At 32.4% G+C, this 18,629-nt stretch overlaps 1 long non-coding RNA gene across 1 annotated transcript; it reads left to right on the forward strand.

The window, feature by feature from the left end:
• The first annotated feature begins 13,321 nt into the window (after positions 1 to 13,321).
• Positions 13,322 to 16,042, forward strand: LOC148601829 (uncharacterized). Its single transcript, XR_015917235.1, has 2 exons — positions 13,322 to 13,574; positions 15,439 to 16,042. It is a non-coding gene; the product is annotated as an uncharacterized LOC148601829 (long non-coding RNA).
• Positions 16,043 to 18,629: the final 2,587 nt, after the last annotated feature.

The following is an 18,629-nucleotide window of genomic DNA, read 5'->3' on the forward strand; positions in this document are numbered from 1 at the left end:
TTCAGTTTAATAAGTTTGATTAAGGTTTATTTACTGAATGGATATAATGTGTTAAAATATGTCACCTAGTAATATGACTCCACCAACTAAGAAGTGGATTCTTTGCACGTCTTTCAATCTACGGGCCAGTAAAATCAACCATAGTATACCATATATCACCCACACTATACCACTCACACCATAAAACTACAAACAAAAAGGGAAAACAGCTTAGATGATGAGAGAGTAATTAAAACGTGTTTATCTCCCTTATAGAACAAAATGACACCATTCCGTGAAGACTGTTAAATAAACTGGTATTTGCCTTCATATCAGAAACCACAAAGCTAATACATCTGTACAAAAGATTGCAGTGACCTGATAAAAAAGTTTGAGTAGAGAAATACCAATCTGTATGATGACAATCATATCTCCACACAAAACGTACAAAATGGCAAAAAAGCTTTATACGGTGCAGCTTAATGCAACATTCAACAGCTCTGAATTTAGATTATGACTGAAAGTTGGCCAGCCATATGGCCAGTTCTGACCAAAAGGGAAAGTGGTAGATAGATTTCACATTAAGTTAAAAAAAATACCATTTTTGCAATTACTAAAATTTGAAGAAAATGTTTTTTTCTATCGGAACAAAACACATCAAATCCATCGAAACATCCATTTTTACCAATGAAACCTTCTACTACAATTTCATACAGGACCATAAACGATTACTCAAATTGTTACGAAAAAACACATGCATTCAAATATTTCATTTATGTTACTTTAAATCCAAGCCTAATTTTTGTTGTTGTGTTTTTTGTTGTTGTTTTTTTTATATTTTGTATAGAAGTAATTAGTTAAGTCTTCATATTTGAAATTTCAGTCCCTCATTTTTTCAAGTTCAGGTCAGTATCCCTAATAATATGGAAAATACATTGCCTATTAAAGCGAGCACCGTGAGGATCTCCATACTTAGAATTTCATTTTGTCCGTCACGAGAAGTTTCAGCGTTCCATTTATGAGATTCCATAATTTGTACATTTCCGGAACAATATTAGTTTCCTATGAGGGGAAGGAAGATACGTGTGTACAGTTCCAGAACTTTTGATAAATATTTATTTCTTTAATTCGACGTAAAAACAGAAAAGACCTCAAGACTATCTGAAAATAATCACTTATTCTTACTTAGCAGTGCTCTTTAATCAAGCGTTTTTATTTGCTTGCCTAAGGAAAATGTTAGTTATCCTAACGTAAAATTATTTTTTTATACTCCCGGGACATGACATTTTTTCGTTGGTATATTGATGAATCTTAAGGAAAAATACAATACATGTAATATGGGTACAGCTCACACACCACTTCGCCATGCTCACTATTAATCTCATTGTGACCGTTGTGGTGTAGAAAAATCCAGAAATCCATGCAATCATATTTAATTATATTTTAATTTAACGCTATAGTTTGTTTTGGTCACAAAAGAAGTCTTATTAATTCATTAGCAAAGGCGATAAGCCTTGCAATATCAACTTTTCCACCCAAATGATCCTTATAATACAAGATATAACGAGATTGCCATATTTTTAGTTTATGATATAAATAGTGAAGTACTGAATCAGTTTTAAGATAAAAACAAATATCCATATTGAACACTTACAATTAATAACGGCCAATCTACTGCTGAAATATACCCATGCTTCCCTAACATCTTAATGGACACTGCAAAAATAAAAACAAAAACAAAAACAAAAAAAAACAAAAAACAAAAAAACAAAAAACAAGAAAAAAAAACAGCAATACTCAATGCCATTCATAATTTCAATTTCGATTTATTACTTTAAATGTATGACTGATAAATAGGAGTAATAAATTGAGGGTGTCTCTGTTTAGATCTGTAGTTTAATGTACGGTCGTAGATTTCCAACTCAATGAAGATTATAGTAAATACTGCAAATGTAAGAGATTAAGTAACATGTTATTTTATTCTGTATATTAGAATATAAGAGACCAATTCAATGGTTTTAGAATATTTTACATGATATAAGGTTTCAAAACAATCGTTTTATTATATGAGATAAACATTTGTATGGCCAAAAAGCACATACATATTTTTAATTGTTATTCGCTAAAGTGTTTTGTAAATGCATAAGTATTTGTTGAAACAATACCATGATGGCCAATATTACTTGGAAAATAATTGAAAAGAATGAATAACCAAAATATGATCACGAGTGGAAAAGAAAAATATATTTTACTTGTATGCGGAACTTGTACTGCTCACGAGATAAATTTTAGTGCGTTTTTGGCACGAGCCATAATATTTTGGTTTGCACGATAACCAATCCAGTAACATTTTTATTATATAGATTTACTCCATTATCCATTAAAATTTTAACATAAATTATAATTTAGTGAATGGCGGATTGATATCCGTGTCATGCTTTTTTGTGGCCTCATGGTTGGAGAAGGACGAGAGTGAAATTACAGAATTTATTCAACAATGTGAAATATCGATTTTTACACAGTTAGCATTCGGTAAATCACCGCTATCTATGTAATAAAAAACTATACATGCTTCCGTCACTTAGAAAAGTCGGGTATGACATATTGCGATAAAGAATCAGGTTGGCATTTTTTTGTTTTTTTTTTATTCAGATACATCAAAGTAACATGAAATTAGCATACAAAGTAGAAATTGGAAGGCAAAAAAGTAATGTCAAATATTAAATCAGTCTTGCCAAATGTTGCTGAGGAATATTTATTAAGAAACATATTTTTTTCGGGTTTTGTTTTTGTTTTTTGTTTTGCAATAATATTTAACTTTAAACTTTATATAAAAATTTGACAGCATATACACAGCTTTTTACGTTCTGTGTGATCCTAAAACATTAGTTACACATAATTATTAATAATAGCAAAGTATGATAAAAAATTCATAAAGAATTGATTTGAAAACCCACCCCCCTTCTTAGAAATCACATATTCAAATGCTTATATCAGGATATCAGGTCGTTGTGTTAGGTAGTTGCAGAGAAAACAGCCCATCGGTAAAGGAAAGATACGTGATTCTGACGGAGATGCAAAAAGACATTTGAAAGGACGTTATGCGATGAACAATGTTTCATGTATTTCCAAAAAAAAAAAAACGGTTTGGAAGGAGTTGCAGAGGGAATGATAGTGCCCTCTCAGTCGAGATATTCAGATTAAAATGCAAATCGGAGGCGCATAAAAGCATCATGTGATCATGCGTGGAGGTTTTATGTAATTCTATGGAGTAATTTCGGCGAATAAATCATTTAAAAATGTTGATGACGCCATAGTCAAATTACGGTGCACCACTATGGTTTGCGGTCAGGTTTTCCGTATTATAGCCTGACAACCCCAGCATATAACACACCAGGGGTACCCCATTCCACCACCTGGGGCACACATCCCAGTTGCTCTGTGGGCAGAGCGCCTAGCCCCCCGCTAGGTTTCTGAACACTATTTAGTCGCCTTTTACGACAAGCTTAGCGCTGCTGCAGGCCTATTTTTTTAACATCCGGACCTGCACGGGACTTGGGGTTCCATTAAACTGATCAACATTTAAGTAGCAGTCTCTATAAACAAAAGAAAGAAGATGATTCATGCATGCCAAAAACCCACTGTTATATTGTTTGTTCAGAAACAGTTACTGATCATATATTCGATCTAAGTTTTTCATTTGGTTACTTTTGAGAAAACATTTTTAGATTGTTCATGAAATTGTCACTTTGCAAGAGTTATCGTTCTTGATTTGATTTCATTTGGTTGATTTAAGCAAAAGATAAATGTATAATTTTATAAAAAGTGCAGGTCTTAATTTATAAATGATAATTGGTATGTAAATGTATATGTATAGCATCCGTAGACTGAAAAAAAAACATCGTTTGTTTGGTGGGCTTCTCTAGACCACTTAACTATAGGAAGTGTCTGAACTTTATCAGAACTTGTACTTGATATGTTTACCTTATAAATTACTTCTGTCAGTTTCGATGCGTATAAGATACAACTAAAAAACTTGCAAAATGCTAATATATACAAATTCTGTATGTTATAGAAGAGTAATCAAGAGAACCAAGGTTATAGAAAATATACTAAATTAGAAATTTGTATGGACAACACATGTCGTCACAAATAAGTTTATACTAAAAATAAACTACCTTAAAATAATACAATCAATACAAATTATTTTATTAAGTTCGCATTTTATACACATGGAGACAACAATTCAAATGTAACGGGCTTTGTAACTTCGATTTGTATTTGACAAAGTCAATTCAAGGATTGACTGTTTTGAGTTTTATGCACGAATATATCTTATTGGTAATATTTTTTATATAGTAATGTTCACTGCTTTATTCAAAATATTCATAGAAGGATAGCTGTATTTAATTGGAAGATTAGTAGTCATCAATCCTGTACTTGTAATTGTTTAAAAACTGGTGGAGGTAACATGTCAAAACACAACACATTTATCTCTCATAAAGTCAAGTCAAATTTCTTACATGCACTACCTTAGTTTTCTAAGACTTCCTATTTCATTAAGTTTTAAATGTTTAAAATTAAAATCAGTAATTTTACGAAACTCAACAGTGTATTCAGGAATAATACAAACCCTTAAGTCCCAATGATCATTTGCAAGGGAGAAAGAGTTCCTCATATATTCGGTGATATTATATGGCATATCTTTTAATAACTGTAATTCAGGTGAATGCAAGTAGCTCATTAACAGCTCCTAAAATAAAAGAAAAAAAAAACAATTTTATCATTCTTCTGTCAGAATTAATTTCTAGTTGTCTACACAGATTAACATAAACAGTAATAACAAAATTACAAAATTGATATATCCAGATGGTACACCTAGCTACATATATAGAGTTTTAGGTAGAGATTTCTCATATTTTGTAGATATAACTCCAAATCATCTTCCAAATATACAGAAGAAGATGTTTACAAAATGCAGGAATTTTTAATTGACAACATATTTGTCCAGTGTGGTAGACGCGTTTTTCAACAAACGGTCGGCATTCCAATGGGAACAAATTGTGCTCCTCTACTTACTGACCTATTCCTTTACTCTTATGAGGCCGACTTTATAACTGATATGATCCGAAAGAAACAATATCGTTTAGCTAGATCCTTTAATCCCAGTTTCCGCTATATAGATGACGTATTATCTTTAAACAATCATAATATTGGGGATGTGATACACCGCATCAACCCCAAAGAACTTGAGATAAAGGATACTACAGACACTGTGAAGTCAGCCTCATATCTTGACCACACTTAGAAATTGATGGTAAAGGAAAAACTATTGACCAAATATTTCGACAAACGTGATGACTTTTCATTCAAAATTGTCAAATTCTTTCAGTGGCAACATCCCTTCAGCACCTGCGTAAGGAGTGTTCATATCATTATTCGTACGTTATACCAGAGCTTGCCGAGACTACGCAGAGTTTTTGTATCGCACTAGAATTCTAACAAATAGGCTTCTGGATCAAGATTATGTTGCTACAAGATTGAAATCATCACTGCAAAAGTTTTATGGCCGTCATCATGAACCTGTGGATCGTTACGGTGTATCCATCTGCGCCATGAAAATTGATTTGTTCAACGTGTTATTGTTTTCCTTTCCTCTTTCGTCTTCCCCGGACTCGACTTTTTATGAGAAACTCTGTGGGTGCTTCTAAAAAGGCAGAGGACGCTTATTCTACCGGTGCACCTGGTCCATGCTCCCACTTTTTAGTGGCGTCCGAGTTGCCCATTGGCTTTTGTTACTTTGTATGTATGATTTTAGTTACTCTGTGTTCTTTGTTGTGTATGTCTGTTTTGCATGTCTGGTCGTTGTCCCTGAATTACATTCTTTTGTTTACCGCTATAACCTTGGTTCCCTTGATTACTCTCCTACGCAATTCCAAAGAGAAAGTCCGTATTAAAAATTTAAGGTAAACACTTGAAAGTTGGCAAACCTCCGCAATTTTCCCTACTAGGTACAGGTTTTCCGTTCGAAATGAAGGGTTAAACCAGGTTTTATAGTGCGCTAAACTTTAGGCTTCGGGGCCCAGAACGTCAATGAGTTCCAAAACTTACTGCATTTTTAACGATCGTCATGCCAAAAGGGCTTTGGCTGATATTCATGACAAATTCGTTGTCGTTCCAGTAGACAAAATTTCCAACAGTAAAAACTGATAGTATTACGTGAAGAAGACACTACATTTACTGTCTGATTAAGGTAATGGGTATTGTATAGTTCACTTGCCAACCCGATATACTCGCTTAGTACTATACCCATGGAAGACATAGCTAACAATTGCAGTTCTTTGCTAACGTCCTTTGGTATTTCTAAAGGCGATGATGATATTACTATTTGACACCAAAGCTTCTCAAGTGTCCTTATAGACAGAGGTATTACTCGGACTGCCAAATGCACGTTTAAACCTCTATCAAAACTCCTTACTACTTAACTCACGGCAGTCAAAGTTGAAAAAAAAACATTTACTAAGATAATGCCTACTTTACATGCGGCGTGAATCAGATGTGGAATCTAAAGAATTGAAATGGCCCACAATTGTGCCTTTTTTCAGAAGCCTTAATTTTTGTAGCAGAAGACAAACTGTTGATTTTCTACCTTGTACACAACACTGCCACATGACAAGTGAAAGTCGATATGATCTTTTTCAAAAAAGCTTTTTTTAAGTAGGGAACTAAAAGATATGCTCATCAGGTGCTATGTAGGGAAAAGGTGTATATCATGAAGAAATGTACTGATTCTAACAAATAGAACTCCTAGTCTAATGTCGTTAAAATGTTGGAAGTTCTGGTCGACATCATGTTTGTCCATTATGGTAGACATGTATTCCAGCTGACTATCGGAATAACTATGGGAACGAAATGTACACCACTTTTTGCCAATATGTCATTACATTCTCACGAAGCCAGCTTTTGACAGTACTGCTAATGAGTAGAGAGAAGGTAGTAACCCGGTCCTTCAATTTCTGTTTCCGTTATGTGGAGAGATATGTCTCTGACTTCTGGGTTGAAGTCTCTGACGTCAAGGATTACTTATATCTTATCTACCCAAATGAACTTGAAATTAAACCCTCGTTTGCCTCATACCCAGACTTTAATTTGTACAAAGATAACACAGGACGTTTAAAATCGAAACTGTAATCCAAATGTAATGTATTCATACCACACTTCAATATTTTAATGATTTTGCTATGGCATATTCCCCATACTCAGTTAAGATCCAGATCAAAAACATTATACATCACTGGTACTCCAACAATTTTTTACTTGTTTCCCACTAGTCCGTGGGCTGCGATGGTCTACCGTACATCAAATTCATTGTGAATTCACTCCTACCCTTCGAAAGCTGGTCTCCGTATCAAACAAAATTCTCATTCAAAGAAATTGAAATGCAAACTTTGTGTATGTTATGTAAGCAGTTTCAATGATGCTGCATGTAAGAAGACAGTTCTACCTTTGGGAGCTAATGATTAAGATAATGTTTTCTATCAGAAAACCCAATAATAATAATGATAAAGTATCTTAATTTCAAATTTAAATACGAAACTATTCTTAGGTTACTATAATTTTAAGATATTTAATGAAAAGTTTGCATTTTATTTATATTGCAAATTGATACTATCTTCAACCACAGAGGTAGAACCAAGAGCAGTTTTGTTGGGAAAGTATGTGAACACTATTCGAGCTTGATACAGCTCTTAAATTTGATTGCAATTCATTATTTGACAATGTGAGAAGAATTTGAACAGAACGGACCCTTTTGAATCAATGTTTGTTTAATTTCTCCATGGGCAAGAAATCACTTGAAGCAGACAGCGATCAGAGAACATAGCTTAATGACAGATATTAACCTAATTTACTAATGATTACATAGAACTCCGAAAGCTTAGGTTAGAGCGGTTTAAGCGCTTCTCTGGTGCACTAGGACAAAAAAACTTTATTCAAAAGCTTCTCTCGGATATTTCAGAGATATGGCAGTTTTTAGTTTTAAGTTGTTTTAAGCTAACACACAAACCTAAAACAAAACAGAATATTTGCAGCATTGCAGCTTGATCGTGAACGGGCATGTTTAGGATCGCGATTTACTTTTTTTCGACTATTTCCGCATATATGTATAACAGAGGATGACTTTCCAAATGATTACTTTTTTTCAAATGGTTTAGAGTAATGCCTTTTTAATTTCGATAACCCATTTTTACCAGAAATGTTACACATATACCTTGATTTATTTCGAAAAAATCATTTTTTGTTGTATGCTTGTCATTAAGAAGTAAGCATTTAAATTTCATTTTCAAATTTGAAACCAATTAACTAATTAAAACCATCGCAATCTATCAACCAAGTGCACAGGCAAAGATCAAGAGATTTCGTAATCTTGTTTATTTACACATGTGGCGGTATCCTTGGTGCCGATTGAAAACGTAAAATTGTATGGTTTACTATTTACGTTTTCTACTGGCAACAAGCCAAAACTTTATATAAAATCGTGTAGTGAATTTAGTCAATATCGCATCATAATCACTATTGTTATCGTTTTTTTTAATTATCTGCACGAGCGTGACTGAATGAGTATATATTTTATATAAGTTCCGGTATTTCGTGATTAATTGTTTCGTTTGTTAAGATCTCTTACCTGTTAATAAGATACACCAAAAAAATACGCAAATGTCATTGGTCAATTTCAGCTTCAAGTCCTGTAGGTTGAAAGACGGAATAACCTTCTTAGAAGTTTGAATTAAAAAAAATCGTCCCTTTCTGCTTTGAGACTAGGCACACCAATAAAACTTTGCACATCTTTTGAAATCGCGGAGTTTCCATTAAAATGAGAATCACTTAAAACCAGAAGTTTCCATACCATTCATGGGTTGTCAACATCAATACCTTAAACCTCCAAATTGATTAATATGAACGGCACACGTGTCATTCGATAAAAACAATTAAAATGCATAAAGCGTGCAAAGAAAGGCGAAGAACAAGTTTACTCCATTTACCAACAGTGACTTGTCCTTGTTAGAAATACTTGTTAACTAATGTCGCCGCATGTACTTTGAAAAAATATAAATTTTGAGTAAAAAAAGGCCGAATTTCATGTAAGTGTATGGCTCTTTAAACTTATTTACATTCAACCGACAGGCACAGGTGTACAGCTCCTGGAAACACTTTCGTAACTTAGATAGTGCATTAATTGTTATTTTACACTGCCTTATTTTGAAAAACACAAATTAAAAGTTACGCTGATTTGTCTTCGTTTAAAAAAGAAATTCTTATTTAATTTTATCATGGATAGGCTGATTTAGGAACAAATGGTAAACAAATATTTATAGAAATAACAACTCTTGAACAGTTCAAATTCCTCACTTACACTATATACTTCCCCCATTCCTATTGTCTCAATCCCCATAGAGAAATCCCCACCCCCACTAATAATCCATATCGAGTATTACTTATCAGCTATCAAAATAGATTTTATTTGTTTTTTTATTCTGTAACATTTAACTGTTATTTCTAATGATTTTAATACACTTATAAATCAGTACAAAATTTAAAAACTGATCCCACATCCTCCCCATTAAAAATCTTCAAAACCCATACACTATCTCCACTCCAATCCTCATTCCTCATATACTATAAAATGAAAGTTTTCCCAGATACATGTACTATCCACACCAAAATGGAAACCTTTTGTGCTCTTCATAAGAGCACTACTTCCTCAGTTATTTTTTTTTTTAAATCGCCATCACAAAAATGCATGTATTACGCTCACCCGAAAAGTACGTGACTTTTATCAAAACTATGCAGTGCAATGAGTTTCATTCAACTATTTGCAAAATGCAAAGTCAACAATTGTTTAAACTGCAAAAGACTGATATTATACAGACATGAGAAGCTAGGTATAGTATGGTAAATGTATTTACAAAAGAAGAGAACCTTCCAGTGCACCTGGTCAAGTTTTTTTGGTTGAGTTTGGATCGCTCATTTACTTAAGTTCCTATGTGCACGTTATTCATGTTATTTTATGATCTTTGGTGTGTGTGTCTATTCTCTTAGTCTTTTCATTATATTCATTATTTATCATTGGCGTTTTGGTTTTCTGGGTTTTCTCTTTGGCTTATGAAATACAAAACTGACATAGAAAAATATCAATGTGAGAGCCTCCAGACAAAAACATTTCATTGGACCTCTACAAAGTACCTGTTTCTCATCGAATGTGTATATGTAAAATATGTTTTTATGAATTAATTTGTTTTTTTAAATTCATTAAGAGTTTCGATTCATGATCTTCATTTAATATTTGTTACAATGTAGACATTTATCATAACAAACCTATTTCCACTAATGAGGCCTTTCCCACAATCATCAACAGCAAAAATAGATTATATTTGATACTTAAATGCATGTTCTATTTAACAGATGTACATATCATGGAGATAATAAAATAATATAAATAGCAACTCGAGACTATTATTTCAACTTATTAGACATCATTTCTATATAAAATTTGAATAAAATATTCTTCAAATACGTTTGTCAAATTAGTCACTTAACTTTTAAAACTACTATTGTGATTCATGTGCACACGACGTGGGATATTCTAAATAACGAACATCACGTAAAGGAATGGTTTATAAATCGAAGAATAGAGATTTTTCTCAAACAGTTATAACGTTTTAAAATGGAAGTATTCATGCTGTATAATTACAGGGGCTGTATTATTGAGCCGATTAGACAAAACAGTCTTTGTTTCAGACATTGCCGACGTACTGCTATCCAATACCGAATGCATAAAAAACAGTGAATGCATACAGACATAAATAAATTACAATTATATTAAGACGAAGTATTGTTGAACCCAAATTAAATCCCATTGGAAATAAAATGATCATTAAGACAATTCCGTGGAAAAATACATATCCCATATCTTTCGATATATTAAAAAAAATACATTACCTGCATGGGTGGGGTAACACTTTGCATTTACAGGGACTTTAAACTATAGGAAAAGGTACATGAGCCACACGAAAAGTGCATGGGTTATGGAAAAGATGCATGAGCAAGGGATAAAGATGCATCTGCCATGAAATATGTGCATATGCCACGGAAAAGGGAAATTCTTGCACAATTAGGAATCAACTGGTAATGAATAGTTTTACTTTATCTATAAATGGTATTATTTATCAAAAAATAATAACAAAATAAATTTATTACAATTAGTGTTTACTACAGATAAGCGATATTGAATACGAATGATAATTTGATAATGGGGCATGGGGAATAAATAGCCAAATATGGTGAATACTGTATTTTGAATAAGGCAATGGGCAATGGAGTGTATTGGAAGTTTAGATTTGAGGAGCAGTACATTAATTTTTGAAATTCCATTTGTATAATGTTTAGAAGCGTACTGTTAGGTTGATTGATTGATTAATTGTTGGGGTTATACGTCCGAGCAGCAATATTTCAGCTATTCAATGAAGATGAAATGGATGATGAAATTATCATGAATGATGAAATAAAAAAGGGATGGGACACAAGGATAATAGGGTCGACAAATTTTGACTGCCACTAGAAAAAGGGGGGATGGATAGGGTCGGACAATTTAGCCTCCTGTGGCGGAGCTCAAAGGTTCCCACTCCTATCGAATACCACAGCATGGTTCTTTAACGTACGCGGAACGTGGCATATTTCCCAACACGGTGCACCACTATGGTTTGCGGTCAGGTTGTCCGTATTATAGCTTGACAACCCCAGCATGTAACACGCCAGGGGTACCCCATTCCACCACCTGGGGCACACATCCCAACTGCTCTGTGGGCAGAGCGCCTAGCCCCCGGCTAGGGTTCTGAGCACTACTTAGTCGCCTTTTACGACAAGCTTAGCGCTGCTGCAGGCCTTTTCTTTTGGCACCCGGACCTGCACGGGGCCGTACTCTTACTGTCCTACTCCTAAAAAGAAATAATGTCTTCTATATTTTTTTAGCATAACTCAAGGAGTCATTAGCGGCTTTCATTTTAGCAAATTGAGACAAGGACAAAATATGAAAAGTGAAAATTCTATTAATCTTTGCCATAATACAAGTATGTTATATGGTTTGAAATCAGCGTCATAACACGGTATGGCTGATTCGAACATTCCCTCCAACAAAAGAGTCCAATCAAAACTTGCAAGTTTAAAATGCCTGCTGTCTCCGTCTGAAAAACAAAATAACTAACTTACATTTAGACTAAAGTGTGCTTCCTTATAATATTTTCGGCAAGTTAAAAGACGCTTCTTACTTAAAACATACAAGAGAGCTAATATACTGTAGTAAAGAATATTTAAAAAAACATTGGTCAACCAGATTATAATTTGGCATTTATTTTTAACCATAAAAAATGTTTAATCGAATGCTAATGCTTATGTAAAATATGTATATTTTGCAAAAAGCTATAAAATATTCGACTATTTAAATAAACTATGCATTAAAATTCAAATTTAGAATTATATTATTCTACATGAATGGCGCAAAATATCAAATAACACAACCTTTTGTTCAAGCAAAATTCAAAATATGTGCATAAAGATACGTATATAAGAGCCAGAAGTTTTAACATAGATCTGCACTTATAAGTTGCTGACAAATTAACTCAAAGAAGAAAGGTAAGTTTGTTGTTTTTCACAGTTTTAAATATAAATCGTGGTCTCATTTTTTTCCTTCATGAATTTATAATTTGTTAACAAACAATCTTATTTGTCTTATTTGCTTGGATATCATTTCCGTTTTTTACTATGAATTATACGTCGAAGTTCTTTTTCGGTAGAATATTCATTCGACCAGCTATGAACAATGAACTGGTGATATGAGGTAGGCTTAACATGTAAGAGGACGAAGTGTCATGATAAAGTAACCTCATCGATGACTAGGTCTTGATACCCAAGACCTAGTACTTATACTTGGGACGACATTTCTGTGTGCTTACTTGTTCCATATGTTCAGATACGTCACCAGCCTTGCTGGATAGAATTTTCTGTCAGGCTAACGATGCTTTCAATGTTATAACTTAAATTTATATTTATTACAATTATAATGAATTCGTCCTCGATGAAAACGAATCTAATCAAAATTGAAAATTTTACATCAAATCAAATTTTAGACTATGTTATATTTGGCTATCAAATGATGCTTTTATGAAGCTTATTTATTTCTTCATTTGATTTTGTAATTCCCAGTACATAAAGTAATTTGGAATAAAGTAATACCAATATTATTATATCCTTCTTTCACCGACCTGGTCTGCACAGTTTATGAAGTTTACACATTACAACACATAAGTAACAAAAGATGAAGTTCACAGCACTGTGTGTGACAATGGTTACACTTTTTGGATACTCATCACTTCAGAAAGTTAAATCAGTTCTTGACATGTTTCCTGACTATGCAGCTTTAAAAGTGAAATTAGCTGCAACAGAAGAAAAAGCTAAGAGTGGAGAAGAAAAAATAAGATTAATGGAAACGCAAATCAATGATAAAATAAAACAATTAAAAGAACAAATTGACAACCTTAAAGGTGAGTAAACATTTAAAAAAATATATATATAAACATCCTTCACAATAAGTGGAAAGTACAAGTATTTAAATGTTTGGTTAATGCCTATACTGCTTCTTTGAGAATTCAAGATTAAATAACGGAACTGCTTCTGATGTTTTTTTTTACCAAGGGTCCCTTTTTGGTCATCAGTATTACATCAAGAAAACATTTAACCAATCACCAATTTGTCAGTCCACGGATTTAAAATATTTTCAATATCCTGCTGTAGAATAAAATACTCGTAGTATATGTTTTACAGTTTTTAGTAAATACATTGACAATCCACCAGATGTAAATTGTTTGGATATTACTCCGCTTGCGGTGGTAAACCTTTCTTCTTTTCAATATTCACACTTTACGGACAAGTAGTTTTACACAAGATTAGTCCATTGAATCTGTTAAAATCTGGCTTACAAAATACATGTAGATATAATATTGTTCGGTGTTTTGCCGAACATTTTTTAATATGTTTGTGCTTTAAAAAAACAGTTACAAATTAAAAAGAATATAAATCAATTTAAGTATGAATCGTAATGTAAAACAAAATTGCTCTACATTTCAGAAAATTCAGTTTCAAACTTAACATTTAGAAGCAAATGTGTTAATCAGTATTGTTTGATTCTACACTTTTAGCAAATGTGAAATTTAAGATGTTTTACTTAAATAATGTTTGAGTTTATTTTTCGAGAGGGTAAACCTTGAATTGATTTAGTAAGTATCTGAATATCGGCAGAACTCCGGACATGTCAACACAAAAATTCTTCAGATTAACAGAATACAAACACTAAACGTATTTGATTGTGTTAAACATTGTTTTGTTTTAATTGAAACAAAGATATGAGTGTCAAGTAAAGAATTGGAAAAGAAAAAAAAAAGCATAGAAAATTATAATGTTTACAGAATTTCCCATTTCTCTTTAATTCATATAAGTGTTGACTAATGTGAAATGAGAATACATGTTAATGAAGAACTTTGTTTGATGTAAACTTTCGAACTTCAGCTAAGCTGATAAATTTGGAATATGTAAATATGTAATAGGAGATGAGGATTCCATATTTTTGAATGGTGACTACCTAGTTTTCCTTAGTAAATTCCGCATTTCCCTTATAATCTCTATTGCACATTTCATCGATCTATCAATTGTTCAGATACTGTAACATGGTATGAGTTGGAAGGGCTAAACAACATTTTACAGCTGATGCAAAAAAGGTCATACCTTATATGTTGCTTATTTGTAATAGTATGCTTCTTGGAAATTTAAATACTGTATCAAAATTATTGCAATAGAAAAAGTAATCAGATACTCATTTATGTCGTAAAATCGCTTTGCAAAATTGAGATTTTACATTTATAGACGCCGCAACTCAATGGATCATATCACACAGAGAAACAAAATGTTTGTACAAACTGATTTAACGATACTTTCTCGTGTACGTGTGGTAATTTGAACAAATATGCCATTCAATCAGAGTTAGTGAGCACATAACGGCAGATAACTTTACTGAGCGTATAACTGTTTTCATATTTTATTAAATCTCTATCTCCATAAAACTTCTTCAGAAACAAAATGAGAGTTTATATATGCATATAAGACCATAATGGAAGAAATGGACCCGTTGAATCTTGAGGTTTTCGATCGTGCATATTCCAGATTTTTTTCAAATTCTGCCCGATTTTTTTTTCATGATTCAAATACATTTTCCTGATTCTTTCAAGGCTTTGCATTTAAATTTCGGAAATTTCAAAATGCAGCTTCCCTTTGTACTTCACTGTTTTGTCTAGTAATTACTTTTTTGAGTATCTGAACGGCGTAGGAAATCTATACTCATTTTTATACTTGCAGGAATAAAACCGGCATTTTATAGTATACGTTGGCAATCATCGATTATTTCATGGAACAGTGACATTTGACAAATGTTCCAATAAACAATTTCAACGCCTACAACAAAAATACAGGCGAATTTGTATGTCCTATGACGGGTATATATGCAATTGGATGCGTCATGGATGAAAGCTCCTGGAGCGGCAGATTCCAAATAGTAAAAAACGATTACACCACAATCGCCAGGGGTGAAATAGATGGGACATCTACATACACCCAAAATGTGGTGATAAAGTTATATAGAGGAGATCGTATTAAAGTGGTGTACCATCCAGACTCCTATTTCTCGAAGTTGGTTGGCGATTATAGAACTTCCTTCCATGGTTTTTTTCTGCAATAATGTACCGCTTCTAAAAATCAGAACGTACTAAATAAAGTACATGAAATCTTTAATAGTAAGCACATTTTACCAGGAAACTCTGGTGGTAACTATCCATCTGAAAAGCAGAAGCTTCATTTTACACTGTAGTGGAACTCATCATAGAGTGATCTAATAAAGATATCCAAGTATTTGCCTGAGTGTTCTGTTCTGTTTTCCTTTGAAATGCTTTTATAAACAATGTCCCTTTTCTCTCTGGAAAAGAAAAAAATAATATCTATTGATCTGACGGTTATTCCACTAAAACACAAAACAGTTATGTACAGATTTAAGAATAAAACAAAGCGTGTATATTTATAACTTAAAAAAAAGGGAAATCAATACTCTATGCTATGTTTGTTTGTTTTTTTCTTTTGTTTTGTTTCGTTAATGCTTGTTTTGTTTGTTTTTTGTTTGTTTGTTTTTTGCTTTGTTTTTGTTTTGTTGTGTTAATTCAGTAATTTGCAATACTGCATGATAAGTACCCGTATCATTGTAATTAAAGGAAATTAGGTAGTAATATAAGTTTACAAATTTTAATTTAACAAAATTATCTAAATACAGCGAACTACTGATTTCTGGACACTTATGCCTATACGAACGTATCTAAAGCCTCTTATTTGTATATTACAGTAAATGCAAACAAAAATCAGAATGAAGAACATAATGCGCAACACTGATGAGATTGATACTGATGCTAAAACAAAGAGATATTGACAAATGCTGAATTCAAATGTAAAACCCATGAAAAAAATCACAGGTTAAGGACAATAACGTGGTTCAAACTAAGTGCATTCACTTCCATGCATGCATGCGAATGTTCTCAACAGTGGCTATATCAAATTCGACATCTTATCCAACAAAGATTATTTCAGACTTATTTTACAAAACAAAAATAACTATTCTTTTGCATAAAATAGAAATAAAGCTCTGTAATTGATATCTCTACTCTTACTACGTTGGAAAATGGATTTGTGGGGTAAATTATACGGATGGCCAGGTGTTTTAACATGTGATAGTTGTTTAAGCTAGGTCACATGAAGCATCTACAAGTAAAGTTGGAGTTAGTCATTTTAAGCGCAGACAAAGAGATACAGCCTTTCCCAAAAACTCCTTTTTACTATAAAAAGAATGAATAAATTCACACTTTCAATTTCATTTTTTTTTGTTATCGCTATAAAATTGCACTATCAAATAAGTTGCAAAAGATGGAAAATGCTACTTTAATTACTTAATAGCCTTCAAGGCGTTTTTTAAGCACTCGTGTCTCAATCTTCACATTTTTTTTATTTACAAATTTACCGAATGCATAAAATTGAAAAAATTAAAATATAAAAACACTATTATCTTTACTCTTCATAAAAATACTTTGTAATCTGAATATTGACTCATACAGTTTCAGCCTGATGGGATTACAGAATGCATAAAATGACATATTTAAGATAAATTTGTAACAATTGCTTTCCCCATGTTAATGCTTAATTTCAAAATATATACGAGCATGTTTATCGTGATGCCATATAGTTTTTATTATCAATATGTGCATGCAGGTTTGTACATCCATGAATTTAAAAATAAGATTCATTCCCGGTACTTCAGTTTCACCAGCAGGTAACCGGTACCGCCAGTGTAAGGACTTTCCGTAAATAAGACTGACGAAAATACTGCTAACTGTTTTATATGCTAGTCAACAAAAGAAACGGTGTAACGGTCAATTTGTCAATATTTATAACTTTTTTTAAATTACAGATTCGTGAACAGGTTAAGTCCGTAATCAAGTATTTTAAATAATTGTTATCTCCCTTATCTCTATTTTTGTAATATACTGTAACAGTAAAGATTCAAATAAGGAATATATTTTAAAAGTTTAATTTAAAGAAATTGAACAATTTGTTGTTTAGCATTGTCAGCAAAAGTGAATTCTATGCGTAATTTCGATCCATGGAAAGGATATTTTTTTGTGTAAATCTCTGGACCCGCCACCTGTTAATCTTATCGTTAATTATAAGCATGATCTGTTGTTGGCCATGAAAATAATGGATTTACAGTTTATTTGCAAACGTTTAAGTCTTAGATAAAATGTACAGCTGACAAAACATTAAAATAAATGTAGATACAAATTAGTCGGAAAAAAAATTGTACCGGGATAGTAAAGAAAAAAGGCCCAGGAGATATCATCTTATCAACTTAATTAAAAAAACTATAAAAGACATTTCAGTGTTTGTAATAAGAGGCATATTCATAACTGTTCGTGTCGTCATGGAATCTATAAACTATGATTGGAGTTACACGTAGCACAGGTTAAGACGATTCTTTGACATGTGTATGTAAAAATATTTGGTTTTTTTTTAATATGCAAACTTGAATATCATACACATGTGTTCTACGGTCATCCCAAGATGGAGGATGGAAATTCGGGTCAGAATAATTTCCTTAAAAAAGTTAAAAAAAAACTAAATGTTACAAATAGTCAGTCCTTCGTCAATACTTGATATTTGAAGCAGGAAGCATATGAGTACAATGTATGATTAATGAGAAATTACAAGGCAAAAATCATCTTCTTATTATAAGGATGACCGTAACATGTGACAAAAGTGGTACTTCATCATAATGATAAATGTTGAATGCAAAAGGTTCACTGAATAATTTAAAATTGATACACATAATAAATTCATTCCGTATGACTTCTACTACAAGTGGTGTTTTCTTCAAAATATTGAGTCGAAATATAGGAATAAATAGGATTAAATTTATCCTGCAGCATCTGTGATGTAGATATTTTTTATTGCTTATA

Source organism: Perna viridis, chromosome 12 (genome assembly GCF_037379345.1).
Source record: "Perna viridis isolate PV_CMFRI_1.1 ecotype Kerala chromosome 12, ASM3737934v1, whole genome shotgun sequence".
NCBI classification, from domain to species: Eukaryota; Metazoa; Mollusca; class Bivalvia; order Mytilida; family Mytilidae; genus Perna; species Perna viridis.